Here is a 19,347-nt window from a genome sequence, read left to right as displayed (position 1 = left end):
CTCTTTCTTTTCTTTGTAACAACTTTTGTTGTTCGCTTCCAAACTGCCATTTTGATTTACTTTTTCAACATTTCTGAAAAGCTCTGATCTGGTTTCTGCTGTTCTTCCAAATACTTTATGAGGCTTTCTACAGTTGAGACTCTGGTGCAGCTGTGTATATTACAGTTGCCACTTCTAAGGACTTGGCTCTGAATCTCTAGGATACATGGAACATCTTTAGGTGGGGGATAAGGATGGAAATTTAGTTTTGAAGGGTTCCACTCTGACCTAAAGGAAAGTACTGTGTCTACAGGCTTTGTGAAACTACAGATGCCATGATTCCTAACATTAAGCCATGGTAATTATAGTGGTGTTGAACTGCATTAATTCTACAATCTAGAATCACAGTCAGTTTTCTCCATGCCTCCGAGCTATGGTAGCATCGGGATTCACCCTCTGCATTCAGCTTCTGGCTATAAGCAAGAAAACTAAATCACATGTTCCTTATATCCTCTCCTTAACAGGCATGTAGCCAGGGGGGGGGCTCGGGGGGCTTCAGCCCCCCCCCGAAATTCTCATGGTGGTTCGCGAAAAGGCCTTACTGGTGCATTATTTAAACTGTTATGTTTATTAATATCATGATTTGATCACCATTCTCAATATATCCCATATGTATGGGGGTATTGGGGTAATGATACAAAAGGTTTGCTAGGCTAGACCCTCTTTCACTCAGACTCAGCCCCCCCCCCTGAAACTCAGCCCCCCCCCCGAAACCCCCCCTGAAAATTTTTTAGCCCCCCCCGAAACGAAATCCTGGCTACGGGCCTGCTCCTTAAGCAATCCCATGTCTACATGGACCAAATAAAGCATACTTATCTCTGGGGACGCCATATGATGCAGTCAATTGCAGCAGAAGCACTGCTTCTAGTCATTAATTCTTCACAAGAAGGATCATAGGCTATTCTGGGGTTGTGAGGAATCTTTGAAGAAATATCCATTGGTCTGAATCCAAGGTGATCAAGAGTTTACACATCAAGAGGTCCCACTGGAATCATAGAGTCAAAGAGATTAAAGAGACAATAAAGGGCATCCAATCTAGCCCCTTGCTATGTTGTTCATTCGATCAGTCATTTCCAATTCTTCGTGACCTCATGGACCAGTCCATGCCAGAGCTCCCTGTCAACTGCCACCACCCCCAGCTCCTTCAGGGCCAATCTAGTCACTTCAAGGATGCCATCCATCCATCTTGCCCTTGGTTGGCCCCTCTTCCTTTTCCCTTCCATTTTCACCAGCATCAATGTCTTCTCTAAGCTTTCCTTTCTTCTCATGATGTGGCCAAAGTACTTCAACTTTGTCTCTAGTATCCTTCCCTCCAGAGAGCAGTCAGGCTTTATTTCCTGAAGTATGGACTGGTTGGATCTTCTCGCAGTCCAAGGCACTCTCAGAACTTTCCTCCAACAACACAGTTCAAAAGCATCTATCTTCCTTTGCTCAGCCTTCCCTTGCTATATACACAATCGAAGCAATCCAAGAAGCAACAATGCAGGTTGTCAGGAGTACCAGCAATGTAAGAACCAATCCATGACAGGGGCAAACGTGTATGAAAGAGCAGAAGGGTGGTGAATGCAATTCAGGGGGTGAGCAGGAAAAGAAATCTAAGGGCCCATCCAGACAAGCTCACAATGCGGGACCTGTCTTGGTTTTTATGACACCTCTGGTAAAAATTAATTAATGTGGAACAAGCCAAGGTTTCCCTGTTTTATTCTGTATTAATTAAATACCTAAAAGGCCCAGGTCCAATGAGATATTGGGCCTGTGGGGACTGACTTCCAGGATCATGTTCCATGACACCAGAGGTGAGTCTCCACAGCCTCTCAGCATGTCCTCCTGGCATGAGGAGATTGGAGGATTCGAGGAGAGGCTTCATGGCTCCCACTGAGCTTTATAAAGTAACTTTTAGGGAGTAAATTGGAAGCTTCAGGGTGGCTAAATGCCATCCCGATTTCAATTGGGATAGCATGTATCCACCCCAGGGGGGAAATCCTGGGGTTGTGGGAGGAGGTGGGGCCTAGAACCCACACTGAAGTGGGTTACTTTAACCAGTTTCAGTGTAGATCTTAGACATGTATGGAAGTGCCCTAAAAAGAGTCCAAGGACAGGCAGTGAGTTGAAGAAACAAACCAGAGGCCAGAAAACATAGCAACTCTGGATCGTTCCAGACATGCCCTATATCCCAGCATCTGAATCCAGGTTTTCTGCTTTAAACTGGATTATATGAGTCCACACTACCATATAATCTGGGATAAACAGAAAACCTGGGATCAGATCCTGGGATATAAAGCCTGTCTGGAAGGGCCCTCAGCAAGCTGAGTTGAGATAGGGTATTTTTCGACTTGTAACAAAGCGACAGTTCTACCTGTGCTAATCAGTACAGCTAGCCTAATTATCTTAGCATTTACTTGACAGCAAGAAAAAGCATGCCCTACTTTTTTGATGTAGCTGCTTTAGTCTCAGTTGTTTAGAAGCATTGAATGCCTCTATAAATTCTGCCAGATTTACATTCAATAGTCCAGGTTCCATTTTCAGAGCATAGCTGGGAGCCACCTCTGGCTCTAAAGGAAGCCTGTTACGTAGACTCCCCTCTTCCTTTTCCTCATTAGAGGAGACCTTTTCCAAGTAAGTCATGGTAGGGTGTATTCCGTTTGGGACTGGCCATGTTTTAGCAATTTAAAAGAGTTTTTGAAATGTTGCTTTGGCTACCTCCAAAGTAGGGAGTAATCTCAGGAAGTATCCAGACTATCTAGTTTTTTTTCATACCTGCATATTCTTGGGTTGAATCCAGGCCCTGGAAGTAATAGTTGTATTTAGTCATCCCTTTACTGCATTGGAGATAGTAGAAACACACACAGAGAAAATATGGACTTCATTTAAACAGACTTGGTATATGCAAAACAAAAGCTTTTGGTGATGCCAAGAGCTTCAAAGAAATACTTGGGAATGAGGAAAAAAATCATCTGAATTTGGATCTAGAAATTCCAAATATTTTCCCCATTTGGGGCCAACATATGTTAGACTTCAAAAGCCATTACTCCACTGCAGCTATGCAATTCTGGTCATTTTAGTCCAAAAAAGAAGAACTACTTCTGTGAACGAAATGTTCCACAATAAAGAGAAAGCTGCATTTCACATATCGATCAATATAGACTGTTTTTCCTTTTTATGGTTCCATGATCAATATTCTAGGCATGTAGGGATGTAATCTTGGGTATCATTCTGCCATTTCAATCCTAAATACATTTACTCTGAAGAAGACCCCATTAATGGGATTTATTTCTAAGGAAGTCTCTTCGCACTATGTGCTTTTTAATTCTTTTCTTTTATTGTTTGCCACAATTCCTTTCTGACATCATTGCTTGCTTTAAAACAATGTTAAATAAGAAATGAAATGAGAAAAAGAGAGAAGACAATGTTCATTCAGGCATACTGCCATTTGATCAGGAGAGCAATGACTGAAATCAAAAGGTGGCCCTTGGGGGACATGATTTTTACCTTTGTTTGTTTCACTTGTTTGCTTCTGTGAGTTCCCAACTCTTTACAGCAACCTTTCAAAAGAACACAGTGCTTTTATTCCTCCTGTTTCCCAGCACCACTCTAGAAAGTGTCTGGTTATATTTTGGAGGCTAGGGGGCAAACAAGTGGTTGTTTTTATCTCCTCATCAAAGAAATAATCTCAATTCTTAAAGCAAACATTTAGCAAAAAGCCAGAGAGATCCACTCTGAGGATCTAGTCTTCATGGCCACCTACAGTACATACATGTAATTGGTCTTGGAAAGATAAGGGTGTCAATAGGCATCATTTTGCAAAGGAACATAATAAAGTAGAATGGCTTGTTACCTTTAGACCAGTGGTTCTCAACCTGTGGGTCCCCAGATGTTTTGGTCTACAACTCCCAGAAACCCCAGCCAGTTTACCAGCGGTTAGTATTTCTGGGAGTTGAAGGCCAAAACATCTGGGGACTCACAGGTTGAGAACCACTGCCTTAGACTACTAATGTTATTTCTTACACTGTTAAACAACTCTTACTACCAAGACCTTTCTAATGTTTAGTCATAGTCTGCTTTACTATTATTTAAATCCATTGGTACATGAGGAATGGAAAATAAACATTTTTCATCTTCCATGTGTCAGCTCTTCAGATGCTTAAACATGGCTGCCTGATCAGCTCATAATCATTTGATGTACATTGGCATCTGCACCCAAATTCCAAAACCATGCCCTTGCCCTTTGCAACATGCTCTGAATTCTTTATGGACATCAATTAACCACATGTGACACTTGCAGTTTTCATTCCCCAATACAAAGTTCTGGAGACCTCAGGATATCTGGATCCTGCTGCTGCACATTTTTCATTGGGATTAATAGTCCAGATTTCAATTAATTTTAATAACTCTCCTTGAAAGAAAATAATTGATTCTAAGCCTCCTATGTTCACAGTGTATTATCCTGCGGTTCACTAATCCAGTAAACTCTTTCCAGTTTATCAAAAGAAAGGTGGTTAGTTTGTGCAAGAATCCCCTCCTTCTCTCATATTTCTCTCTAATTAAAAGATCTGTTCTCAAATAGGATGCCTGTTGGATGCCACATGAGATGGGTTTTAGCTTTCTTTCTTCCAACAGAATGAGCAACAAATTTCATTTTCTTTACTTAGTTTTCATTGTAGTTAGTGTAGCTCCATCTCAATTAGGGGTTTCAGACATCCATACACACTCATCTCTGTATCGAGAAAGCTTAGTCCAGTTGATATCGAGAAATCCAAATTATAAAATATACAAAATTATATTAAATGGAAACTGCAGTTCAGCGAAACTCGAGGAGTCGTGCATTTTGTTTAATATTAACCTTCACTATAAATGGTCTCTAAAATGTCATCTGGTTGCACCTTTAATTTCCATATGCCCCTCACAGTGGACTGGGAGATGGGGAGCAATAAGCATAGAATGTATGTCATGTATGTGTTTCCTGCTTCCATTGGTAAGATCAGGGCTACCTGGGTGAAAGATCCAAGACCCATCCCCCAAGCCGGTTTCACCTATTGAGGTAGGCATGATCCCCAAATATCTGTCCTGTACATTTGACTACTAATTCTATTATGTTCACTGGAGCCAATGGTTCTCAACCTGGGGTCCCCAGATGTTTTTGGCCTACAACTCCCAGAAATCCCAGCCAGTTTTCCTGCTGTTAGGATTTCTGGGAGTTGAAGGCCAAAAACATCTGGGGACCCCAGGTTGAGAACCACTGAGCTAGACTATTAAGCCCACCAAATTTATTAAGCCACACCAAATTTATTTCAGTCAAGCCCCTCTCAAATGGATTGACACTTCAAATGCTCCAATGACAGTTTATTGGATTTCCCACCACCACCAATCCAAGCAACGAAGGGTTCCACCGAGTCCTTGGCAATCCGGAGCATGGATCCTAGCAGGACCATTTTTTAGCCAATCAGGCACTGGTGTGGGTTTCTTGAATAGCTGTTAAATGTAATAAAATGCTCTGTATTCCTAGTTATGGTATGTCAGTATTTGGAGTGCTTTTCTGCTGACATCCTCTTGGCCAGTGAGAATAAGGACCTCTGGTTTTGCCTTTGAACCCATCTATGACTGGAATGGCTAGGCATGCTGCACTTCTGAACCCATGGTTCTTGTGGTAGCTGAGATCACTCAACACAGTCACATATGTTCCATGAGGATTGCTTCTTCGATACAGGAGACAATAGCAGAAATTCTTTAACACTATCAAATCAACACAGAAAGACAGATAATTCACCCATCCGGGTAGGCATTGCCAAGACTTCAAGTACTCCCCTTTATAGTCATTCCGCAGTGTCCACAGATTCCACCATCCACTGCATGGATTTTTAAAGGCTGCATCTACATTGGGCAAAATAATTCATTCTAATATACTTTCAGAGGTTGGAACTAGATGTCCAGCCATGTGATCATCAGAACCAATGTTGCCAGCAAGGCTCTGCCAGGGAGCTGCTTCTGGGCAGCAAAACAACATTGGGTCTATTTGGATTCATGGATAATGGATCACTCCAAATCCAGCCCCATCCAACTGCCCATGTATCAAAAGTGCTAAGGGTCACTCTGGAATTTCCTGGAAGCTCCAGACTAACTTGCAGTCCTTCTTGAAATGGATTAGAGGCTGGAGGTAGCACTTTTCCTATGGAGCCAGCCATGTGCCATGTGAAATGCTCTTTTCATATGAGCCATGTAGACATGGGGTGAGTAATTTGTAAAGATGTTGAATAAAACTAGCCCAGGAGAGCACCCTGTGACATCCCAGTGGTCACCAGAAAAAAGAAGAACCATAGACTAGAGCAGATGTTGTAGCTCATCAACTATAGCTGTCCTGCAGCAACTGCTAGAAATAGGGTCTGCTCAGGAGAGCATTGACTATAAAGGCTTTGCATTACACTGCCACAAAACGCATTCTAAATGATGGAATTTATAGTGAAATACAGGTTTTTTCCCATACCCTAGCCCCTACTATATATTGAGAAAGTTCATGATAATCAGACTGGCTCTGATTCAAAGTGAGTTGGGCAATCATTAGCAACCATGTTACCAGCCGAAAACACTCTGAAACTTTGCTTGTTAAAAATCAACTCATGCCCCAGACTCATTTCTAAGCATGAGGCAAGCGAGGGAAAAATGCTTTTCTCTTGGTGAATCCCTCCAAATACCCTCTAATTTAGCTCTTGAAAAAGACTGTGTTTAGAGAAGAATCCCTTGAATCTTCAGTTCTTTCTCAAATCAGATTAACCTGGCACAGGGTTTAATAACACATTCCACTCAGCATGCCTTGAGGACTGAGATTTTTTTTGTCTGATCCATAGACAAGTTCCCTAATAGGTGAAAATGAGGTACACCGAGCAATATGTTAATGTTGTCTAAAGGGAATTTATGAGAAACCTGGTCCATGCCTTTTGAAGTACACTGTTCAGGAGGTTTCTTAATTATGAAAACCCTTTAGCAGGTCTAATAAAGAACTGAACAAGTATGGAAAACACGATTCTCCAGACTCTTCACAGGAGACCAAATCCTTATAGTTTGTTGCACCAATAAAGCATTATGCAAAAGAGGATGCAAAGAGTTTGGCCTGGCTTGTACATTAATAGCCCCAATGGGATCATCTACCACAGCCAGTTAAGTGAAAATCTGCCAATCCAATTCTCATTGAGTTTCTGTGTTTCCCAATGGGCAACCCCATTGCATTCCATTTCTGAAAAAAGATGCATTTCAAGACTTTGATTTCCTCTGCAAGTAAACCCATGTGCAATTATATGTACATGTTATTTTCAGAGTCAGTGTGATACAATGATTTCAGTGTTGAACAAAGACACTAGGAGACCAGGGTTCAAATACTCAGCCAAGCAGAGCAATGGTATAAAAATAAATCTTGCCAAGAAAACCCTATGAGAGGGTCACCATAAATTGGGGTTAAGTTGAAAGCACATCAGAACAACATGTTTTTATTTCGTTTTCCAGTGCCTGTCTTTTGTTCACATTTTTTTGCAGTGACGCAAAGCATACTGTTTTCCCCCCAAATGTATACATTTTTAGTCATGCAATGAAAGGAATGTACCCATAGTTTTGTTCACATGTCTCCTTCCAGTATTTGAAGAGCATGAACACTCATTCACTGCTTTTCAACGTATCCTTTAGTTGATAACGTTCCTGCTGGCATAGGGAAAAAGAAGGAAGCTAGCAATATTAATTTTCAAAAGCAAATACTATTGAGATAGAGAAATAAAATTATGGAAGCATTGCAGTAAAAATAAACCCAGACAATTTAAACAAAGCTATAAAATCCATTGCCAGAGACTATCCTGGAAACTAATAAGGTATTCTTTGACTATGGTAATGGTGTGGATCTTTGGTGACAGAACTAAGTGGTGAATAAACATCTTTGTTCTCCTTGGTACATGTCCCCCTGTCCCAACCTACAGGACAATGGTTCTTAACCTGTGGGACGTGGACCATCAGTGGGCCACAAGGACAAAAATTTGGTCCACAAACCTCCTTCCTATTTATTTATGTATTTATTTCTGCTCCTTTTGCACTGCCTGCCACTCCTTCCCTGTTGCTAACCATGGCATATGTTTTCTATCAGAAACTAGAGGTGATGTGGTCTATCCAATGCAATTTTCTGAATCGGCACCCCAAACCGAATCTAAAGTTGACCAAAAACTGATTCATAACCCTTTTGGTACTGATGTTGGAGAGTGGTTCCTGGTCAAAGTGGTCCCTGATCAAGAGATCCCTGGTCAAAGTGGTCCCTGATCAAAGTGGTTCCTGGTCAAGTGGTCCCTAGTTAAAAAAAGGTTGAGAACCTCTGCTATAGTAGAACCCTGTTATGATTTCAGGTAGCCTATACATTGGTCAGGGATGCAGGAAATGTATCTCTCCAGATGCTAATGGAGTGCAGTTTCCATTGCTCCTGAAAACTACTCCTGAAAGCTGATGGCATTTTGAGTTCGACAATATCTGGAAGGTTCCTGGTTCTCCACTAATGATTTAAAGCAGAGTTTCTCAAACTGTGCTCCTCCAAATGTTTTGGACTTCAACTCCCACAATTCCTAATAGCTGGTAAGCTGGCTGGGATTTTTGGGAGCTGAAGTCCAAAACACCTAGAGGAGCACAGTTTGAGAAACACTGATCTAAAGAGAAGACACTGATCATATCTTGCGATGTTGAATTCAACAATAATAACCTCTCTTTTCTGTAAAACATATGTAAATTTCCACTTGGAACCTGCAGATAATTTCCCAAGGTGGTCCTGTATTTCAGGGTGAAAATTAGAATTGGAAAATGGTTTTGGAGAAAAACCTTCCCAACCAGTCTGTCCCTGCTGTCCGTGGCAGCAGAAGATAAGGGAGAGGGAATGAAGAACAGCACTAAAAATTGGCACAATCAGTAATGCAGTTCCCCATGGGCTTCAACTAGAAGCCAATCTGTCCTCCATCAGGGGCAGATATCATCCAGAAGTCTGCTTTGAAACATGGGCACAACTCGCAGCTGTTGTGAGGCATAAAAACAGCAGGACCGAAATATGTGCACACCTCTGTTAATCAGCTGTAATGATGAACTAAGAATGGCAGTTCCGCTCATTTTCCTTTCCATGGCAGGTAGCCAGGTGCACCATGGTGGAAAACTACTTGTTTTAATAGCCCAGAGCATTTAACTTATTGATGCCCCTACTTTTTGTAATATTTTTAGTCTGCTGATGTAACAAGACGGCATCAATGAGAAGGTCAAGTGAACACATCTCCTGTAGTGTTGCAAAATGATTTCTATTTTCCTGTTTTCTTTGCAAATTGGTATGCATCTGTCCAAAGCCATCAGGGTCTTCAATGTCTCCCCCCCCCCCTCATATAGGCTGGAAAATCATTTCCTTCTTCTTCTTTTTAAGATCCTTATGGTATCTTACATATGTGTAAGGTCCTCTATATAATTAGATTAGATCAATAGAAACATAGAATCTTTGAGTTGGGAGGGAACAACTGTCACAACTCGCCCTCTGGAGTCGGAATATTCATTTTGAAGGAATTTAATGTCCAGCACCGTGCATCCCTGGACAATAGCGGTTCTTCTGAATCCAGGAAGCTAGAGCATGAGACAATGGTATCCTTGCTCCCCAGAAGAAGGTGGCAAATGCTGAAGACATTTTATCCTTTTCAGAATGAAGAGATAGAGAGAGGTTCTGCTAGTCCCAGCAGCTCTTAAATAGGAGTTATGATTTATTACATCCTTGGAGTTTTTGTGACAAGCTACCTCTGGGGTATTAGCTATTCCCCACTTTTTGGTGTCATCTAGAAATTCAATAGGCATGCCATCTATTATATAAGACATATATAAGGATGTTAGAAAACACTGTTCCCAGAACAGTACTCTGATAGGCCTTATGAGTCACCCCTGGTTAAACTGCAACCATTGGTAAGTATTCCCTGGGTTCTTTTTTTTTTTTTTGGTCCATTGCAGGATATCCACACTCAATTCAAGGTAGACTTTACTCATGCAGATGTGCATGGATATTTGGATGGCATTCAGTTGCACGTACTTTCACCTGTGCAAAAGGGCCATTCAATACAAGAGTTGCATAACGGTGGCCAGGAGAGCTTTTGCACAATTAAAACTTGTGCGCCAGTTGTGCCCGTACCTTGGGAAATCAGATCTGGCCACAGTGGTCCATGCTCTTGTTACATCCCAAATAGATAACTGCAATGCACTCTACGTGGGGTTGCCTTTGAAGACTGTTCAGAAACTTCAATTAGTCCAACGGTCGGCGGCCAGACTACTCATTGGAGCAGCATACAGGGAACATACCACCCCTCTGTTATGTCAGCTCCACTGGCTGCCAATCCAGTTACGAACACAACTCAAAGTGCAGGTTTTGATCTACAAAACCCTATATGGCTCCGGCCCAGCGCACCTGTCCGAACGCATCTCCTTCTAGGCCCTGCTCTCGGCCCCACCTCTATCACAAGTGAGATTGGTGGGAACGAGGAGCAGGGCCTTCTCGGTGGTGGCCCCTCGTCTGTGGAATTCGCTTCCCAGGGAAATTAGCTCATCGACATCCCTCCTCTCTTTTAGAAGGAAACTAAAAACATGGATATGGGACCAGGCCTTTGGGTAATCTGGCAGACAGACAAAGGACAATGACGACTAGAATTGGATAGGATTATGACAATGCGGAATGAATTTACGGATTTTGAGCTTGGCGAACGTTGATCATTAGATTGGTTTTTATTAGTTGTGATGTATAACTGGATTGTTTTAATTGTTTTATAATTGTTGCTGATATATATTTTATTTTATTATCTGTATTGCTGCCATCGAATTGTGCCTTTTATAAGCTGCCCTGAGTCCCTCCTCGGGGGTTGAGAAGAGTGGGGTAGAAATGCACGAAATAAATAAATAACACAACCATTATGCAACTCTCTATATAATGCTGTGCAACCTCCACATACTTTATTATTTTTCTTCAAAAATGTTATTAAAACATTTATATTCTGTCTACATATGAAAAATAAAATCCACTTGAACAGTATAATACAATTGAAAACAATATAATAATGTAAGATCCAGGCAAATGTTTTCTTGCTGCATTTTGGTTGGCCGACACAACAGCTACATTTGCAATGATAAATGAATAGCAAATATATATATAAAAAAAGGGAATGAGAAATAGCACCTTGACAATATAATAGCAATCAATGATGCACAATCATGCACAAAAAATGATGGGGCTGTAGTCACAGCCAGTGTTCCTTATGAAAGTTTAACAGATTGAATCATACTTGTAGTAACATATTTTTAGCTTCCATCTTGTCTCTTTTAAAACTAAATATAATGTATTTCTTAGCTGAGAAGGGAGAGAGTTTGCCTTGGCAATTTTCAACTCCACCATTTTCTAACTTGACTAAATCATTTCTTTGACTAAATCACATGGTGAAAGGAACTTTATCTCCATCAGGCCCAAGCATAACTGGTATAGAAATGCCACTCTTCATGGAGATGGTATTGGTGGCCAGTGCAGAACTTGTAACATGGATGATAGTTTTGATTGCAGGCACTCCACTATCAATTCAATAGAATAACTTAAGTCTACCAAAGACACAGAGCATTGGATTCAACCTACATTCTACCTAAGCAGTAGGAAGAATTTGCTGACTGTAAGACCTGCTCAAGTGTAGTGGAGTCTTCTTCTCTAGAGGATTTAAAGCAAAGTCTGGATGTCCATCTGTCAGGAATACTTTGATTTCATGGTAGAATGGAGTTGGAGTAGAGAGCTCTGATGGTCTCTTTCATCTCCATCATTCTGTGATTTTATGATCATGTTGCTGCTATTTATGCTAAGGGTTTGGAGAACAAGCCCTATGAGGAGCAGTTTAAAGAGCTGGACATGTTCAGCCTGCAGAAGAGAAGGATGAGAGGAGACATGATGAGGGTCATGGATAAATATTTGCGTTGAAGTCATATGGAGGAGGGAGCAAGCTTGCCTTTCTGCTGCCTTGGAAACTAGGATGCAGAACAATGGCTTCAAACTACAGGAAATGAGATTCCACCTGAACATGAGGAAGAACTTCCTGACTGTGAGAGCTGTTCAGCAGTGGAACTCTCTGCCCCAGAGTGGGGTGGAGGCTCCTCCTTTGGAGGCTTTGAAACAAAGGCTGGATGGCCATCTGTCGAGGGTGCTTTGAATGCATTTTTCCTGCTTCTTGGCAGGGGGCTGGAGTGGATGGCCCATGAGATATCTCCCAACTCTATGATTGTATGATACAATAGCATTGACTCAGTGCAGTTGAAGTGGTGTCAGCCGCATTAATTCAACGGAGTAGCTGGAAACTAGAACCCTGGGAGATCACTGTTCAAATATTCACTCAACAGGGAATTGGACTAGATGGGTCATAAGGTCTTAACAGGGAGTTGGATTAGATGGGTCACAAGATCTCTTCCAACTCTATGATTCTATGCACATCAAAGTGTTACTGGAACTAGGGGCAGTCATTGTGCAGGACACCATCATACATATATATTGTCCAAGCATATTTTTCCCAAGAACATGTCTTTTGATTGTTATAGTTGGGTAGCATTTTGGAGATTATATGAACATAGAATCATAGAATCATAGAATCAAAGAGTTGGAAGAGACCTCATGGGCCATCCAGTCCAACCCCCTGCCAAGAAGCAGGAATATTGCGTTCAAATCACCCCTGACAAATGGCCATCCAGCCTCTGCTTAAAAGCTTCCAAAGAAGGAGCCTCCACCACACTCCGGGGCAGAGAGTTCCACTGCTGAACGGCTCTCACAGTCAGGAAGTTCTTCCTAATGTTCAGATGGAATCTCCTCTCTTGTAGTTTGAAGCCATTGTTCCGCGTCCTAGTCTCCAAGGAAGCAGAAAACAAGCTTGCTCCCTCCTCCCTGTGGCTTCCTCTCACATATTTATACATGGCTATCATATCTCCTCTCAGCCTTCTCTTCTTCAGGCTAAACATGCCCAGTTCCCTAAGCCGCTCCTCGTAGGGCTTGTTCTCCAGACCCTTGATCATTTTAGTCGCCCTCCTCTGGACACATTCCAGCTTGTCAATATCTCTCTTGAATTGTGGTGCCCAGAATTGGACACAATATTCCAGATGTGGTCTAACCAAAGCAGAATAGAGGGGTAGTATTACTTCCTTAGATCTAGACACTATGCTCCTATTGATGCAGGCCAAAATCCCATTGGCTTTTTTTGCCGCCACATCACATTGTTGGCTCATGTTTAACTTGTTGTCCACGAGGACTCCAAGATCTTTTTCACACGTACTGCTCTCGAGCCAGGCGTCCCCCATTCTGTATCTTTGCATTTCATTTTTTTCTGCCAAAGTGGAGTATCTTGCATTTGTCACTGTTGAACTTCATTTTGTTAGTTTTGGCCCATCTCTCTAATCTGTCAAGATCGTTTTGAATTCTGCTCCTGTCCTCTGGACTATTGGCTATCCCTCCCAATTTGGTGTCGTCTGCAAACTTGATGATCATGCCTTCTAGCCCTTCATCTAAGTCATTAATAAAGATGTTGAACAGGACCGGGCCCAGGACGGAACCCTGCGGCACTCCACTTGTCACTTCTTTCCAAGATGAAGAGGAAGCATTAGTGAGCACTCTCTCTGTGGAAAATCCATGACACAAGATTTTTAACCGGAAGCATGGTTGTTGTTAATTTGACATCAATCACAGGTTGATATGTGAATCTGAAATATAACTAATCACAGCCTTGTAATGACTTTATTTCTGAGGTAACTATCATATGTTGTACTGATACCAATGGGATTTTTTGTGAGAGGTCCACAGCTGTCATAGGTGCAGAGTGGCATTTCTATACCAGTTCTGCTTGGACCTGAAGGTGATAAAGCTCCTTTCACCATGTGAATTAGTCTAATTAGTGAAAAATGCAAGACCTATCTGCCTATTATAAATTAATTGTAATGTGTAGTTTGGCCATAAAACATGTTTATCTTGGAAAAAGATCAACTGAGCTAAGGAATGTCTCTGGAGTTGGTTTTTTAAAAATCCTTATTGAAGTGAGAAAGAGTGAGAGAAAATTAATGGCAGACAGGTAACAGGACTGGAATCCATAAGCAAATTCTCTTACAGTGTTGCTATGCTTAAGCTTTTATGCAAGTTATATAAGGGATGACTTTGTAATGTGAGATAATGCAATGTGTTTCTCTTGAAACCAGCCACAGATCTAAATACAATTTGTAGTTGGAAAGCTGTGTTCCTCTGGGCTGGCAATGAAATATGCAGAACAAAGCAACAGCAAAAGCATTTGGGGAAATTCAGATGAAAAAATGCACAGGAACATTGGGAAATGTCTCTGTTTGAATGAAAATGTGCACAGAAATGCATCCCTTCTGGGTAGGTGGGGTTTGCATGGATATATATATATACACACACATACATACTAGCTGTCCCCTGCCATGCGTTGCTGTGGCCCAGTTTGTTGATCTGGAAAATAAAGTAATGAGAAAGTGTTGGTTTCTGATATATGTAATATGTAATTTCTTTCTACTTGTGGGTAAACAACAGTATTTCTTGCTGTTTCTTTGTCAATGTTGATGTGGAGAGTGTCTGGTTTGCCCACCTTGGAACATGTAAGATATCATTGTCATTTTTAAGGGTCTCTTTGATACTATATCTGTGTGTGTATGAATCATATCTACCTACCTATCTATCTATCTATCTATGGCTGGATGGCTCTTTGTCAGGAGGACTTTGATTATATTTTCTTGCCCTGATGAAGGGAGTTGGATTGGATGGCCTTAAGTATTTTCTGTTGGTCATGGGGGTTCTGTGTGGGAAGTTTGCCCTGATTCTGTCGTTCGTGGGGTTCAGAATGCACTTTGATTGTAGGTGAACTGTGAATCCCAGTGACTACAACTCCTAAATGTCATTGTCTATTTCACTCAAACTCAATCTGTGCTCATATTTGGGCATATTGAGTGCTTGTGCCAAGTTTGGTCCAGATTCGTCATTTTTTGAGTCCACAGTGCTCTCTGGATGTAGGTGAACTACAACTCCCAAACTCAAGGTCCATGCCCACCAAACCCTTCTAGTGTTTTCCGTTGGTCATAGGAGTTCTGTGTGCCAAATTTGGTTCAATTCCATCATTGATGGAGTTGATTGTAGGTGAATGATAAATCCCAGCAACTACAAGTCCCAAATGACAAAATCATAATTTTTGGAGTGATGGTCACTCCTTGTGTTGTGAGACGTTTTGTTGCCAAATTTGGTGTGATTTCGTTCATTGGTTCTTTTGTTTTTAAGGTACACATTATGCACAGAGCATTTAGTCCATTCTGACCAACATCCAGATTGTGAGACTTTTCTCATCCTGTGTGTGTGTGTCTGTGTGTATGTATATGTATATATATATTTCTGCTGGATGGGAAGTCTCACAATCTGGATGTGGGTCAGAATGGAGTAGGGAAAAAAGAGAGCATTAATTAGATTGAGTTTGACAGATTTGCACCTCCCAATGAAACAGCCTAATTTTCCTTAAAATGGGATGTCACACAAAATCAGTTCTTTGATAGGACTTTCTCTCCGAATTTCAGCAAGTTTTCACACTCGTATTTGTGCATATGACATTAGACCCTGTCGAGGTCCCATGTACCAACCAGAGTTAAAGATGGATATCCAGAGCAATACTTTTTTAAAAAGTAGATGATGGATTTGCTATTCCACTTAGCCTTGGTGCAGCACAATCCAATGTTTAATCTCTTTGAAGATTTCTCTCCCGGCTGCACAATCTGTAGATTGCCAGCTGGGCCCCAAATGAGGTAGGCTTGAAGTTCAACGAAAGTGTAATTGAGGTAGATGGCCTACAGACCTTTGGGGCATGCAACATACAGATATTGTCATCAAAGGCCATTTTGGGGGGCTTTCTCAATTAGAAACAAGCAGCCAATCTCAGTCTCCAAGTAGTCCCAGATTGTAATGACACTCTCCAGCACACAAAAATAAGGCTGCTTTAAGACAAAATCCATAAAAAGTAAAGAACTCAGTTCAAACACGTCCAGAAAATATATCTAGGGCAGAGCTCTAATTTCATTGTGGATGAAACTCTCAGCAGTGGAACTCTCTGCCCCGGAGTGTGGTGGAGCCTCCAGCTTTTAAACAGAGGCTGGATGGCCATCTGTCAGGGGTGATTTGAATGCAATATTCCTGTTTCTTGGCGGGGGGGGGGTTGGACTGGATGGCCCATGAGGTCTCTTCCAACTCTTTGATTCTATGATTCTATGAGAGGGAGAAATGGATGTAGGTTGCTGGGAGTTGTAGTCCAGAAAAGTTACCATATATACTTGATAGGCCTGGGCGGTTTCGTTTCGTTAATTTGTAATTCGTTAATAATTTGTTAATTTTTCCAATTACAAAACGATAACGAACCATTCTGGAGCAATTATTAAAAAAAACAAATTTTCAAAAACGTTTTGTAAATGCTTCTTATTTCGTTATTGTATTCGTTTTGTTATTGTTCTGAGGTCGTTTCGTTATTATTTCCGCATGTCTGGGCCAGTTTTATGGTTTAATTAGTGAAAAAAAATTATAATATCACACCAACAGTCAACAACAGAGGGAGAGGGAAGCTTCAGAAGTTTTTGGAGGTTTTTTAGCGTATTTCGCGGTCGCGTCCGCCATTAACGAATCGATTCGTTATTGTTTCGGAAATTGATTCGTTAATTTTTTACCATTTACGAAATTTTGTAAATATCGAACTTTTTAAAAGGAAAATTTCGTAATTATTTTAAATATCGAAACAAAAAAACCCCCCAAATACAAATCGATTTTAGAAACAAATTTTTCCATTGTTACCCAGGCCTAATACTTGAGTATAAGCCAACCCAAATATAAGCCAAGGCACCTAATTTTACCACCAAAAACTGAGAAAACATATTGACTTAATTATAAGCCAAGGGTAGGAAATGCAGCAGCTCCCGGTAAGTTTCAAAATAAAGATAGATATCAATAAAATTACATTAATTGAGGCATCTGTAGGCTAAATGTTTTTGAATATTTACATAAAACTGTAGTTTAAAATAAGACTGTCCAACGCTGATGAAACCATTATTCTAACCTTCTTCAATGTAAATTTGCATACTTACGTATCCTTCCAATAATAATAGAATAAAATAATAAATGTAATAAAAATAATAATAGAGTAAAATAATGGAAATGTAACAATAACAGTAATAATAGAGCAAAGTAATAAATGTAATAATGACAATAATTATAAAATGAAATATTAAATGCAATAATAATAAATAGAGTGAAATAATACATGTAATAAAATAATAATAGAATAAAATAATTTAAATATAATACCAATAATAATAGAGTAAAATAATATACATGTAATAATAATAAATAGAGAAAATAAATGTAATAATAAATAGAGAAAAATAAATGTAATAATAAATAAAGTAAAATTAAATGTAATAAAAATAAGTCAAAGCCATGGTATTCCCTGTAGTAACCTACGGATGTGAGAGCTAGACCTGAGGGAAGGCTGAGCGAAGGAAGAGAGATGCTTTTGAACTGTGGTGTTGGAGGAAAGTCATGAGAGTGCCTTGGACTGCGAGAAGATCCAACCAGTCCATCCTCCAGGAAATAAAGCCCAACTACTCATTGGAGGGAAGGATATTAGGAGCAAAGATAAAGTACTTTGGCCACATCATGAGGAGACAGCAAAGCCTAGAGAAGACAATTATGCTGGGGAAAGTGGAAGGCAAAAGGAAGAGGGGCCGACCAAGGGCAAGATGGATGGATGGCATCCTTGAAGTGACTGGACTGATGTTGAAGGAGCTGGGGGTGGTGATGGCCGATAGGAAGCTATGGCGTGGGCTGGTCCATGAGGTCACGAAGAGTCGGAGATGACTGAACGAATGAACAACAACAACAAATAAAAATAATAGAGTAAACTAATATGAATGCAATAATAATAATAGTAAAATAATACATGTAATAAATAATATTAATAACAGAATAAAATAATAAATAACCTTGACTCAATTAAAAGCCAAGAGGAGCTTTTTCATCCTAAAAAAGAGGCTGGAAAAGTAGACTTATATTCAAGTATATAGAGTAATTTTTCCAAACTCTGGCCTGGGAAGATCATAAGCCATGAAGAGATTTGTTTCCTGATTTGTGTTGACTTTTCATACATGCTCATCAGTTCTTTCCTTTTGCACATTATGTACGAAAGCAAGCCCTGGCTTCACCCCCAGACTTCACAATAGAATTCCCATTTCCTATAATCTTTAGACTAAATGATGTTTTCAGATTTATGATCTGCATGCCCAAGTTTTTTTTCCCAACACTAATGTTCCACCAGTCCTTTGATTTCATGGCTGAATCCTGAAGCAATTTCTGGCATTCAGCAACAACAAAGAATCAAACAAAAGAAAGAAAGAAAATGTGTCCTGGGGTATTTATATCTCTTGTTTGAAACAAGCCTTTGCTGTTGTTCCAGTGAAGCAGAAGGGCTACTGTTTTGTTTTTTGAGATACCTGACAGGTTGCTTGCTTATTTTAGGAAGGTCCCACAGGAACAAATCTGGTCCTTGTCCTGACACATTCAGACAGAAGGAAAGCATGGAGGGGGTCTATTTTTGGCACTGGGTGGTTGACAGCACTATCTGGAAGGAATACAAGAAGAGTACTTTGTTTCTCTACCTTTCAGATGCTTTTCCATATGCCTGGGTTATTGTTATGCAAGGAGGAAATTTAAAGCAAAACCACCTGCCCGTTTGCTTTTGAAGAGTTTATTTCTGTAAAGCTCTAGTAAATGTTATCTCTCATTTTCAGTGGTTCTCAACCTGTAGGTCCCCAGATGTTTTGGCCTTCAACTCCCAGAAATCCTAACAGCTGGTAAACTAGCTGGGATTTCTGGGAGTTGTAGACCAAAACACCTTGGGGACCCACAGGTTGAGAACCACTGCTCATTTTCTTTCTTTCTTTCTTTCTTCTTCTGTCTGTCAGTATTTATGGACATGGATAGCCAGCATAATGTGATGATTTGAGCGTTAGGAGTAGAGCGTTAGGAGTAGAGTGGACAACAAGTTAAACATGAGCCAACAATGTGATGTGGCGGCAAAAAAGCCAATGGGATGTTGGCCTGCACCAATAGGAGTATAGTGTCTAGATCTAGGGAAGTAATGCTACCCCTCTATTCTGCTTTGGTTAGACCACATCTGGAATATTTTGTCCAATTCTGTGCACCACAATTGAAGAGAGATATTGACAAGCTGGAATGTGTCCTGA

Source organism: Anolis sagrei, chromosome 5 (genome assembly GCF_037176765.1).
Source record: "Anolis sagrei isolate rAnoSag1 chromosome 5, rAnoSag1.mat, whole genome shotgun sequence".
NCBI classification, from domain to species: domain Eukaryota; kingdom Metazoa; phylum Chordata; class Lepidosauria; order Squamata; family Dactyloidae; genus Anolis; species Anolis sagrei.
This window is presented reverse-complemented; position numbering follows the sequence as displayed.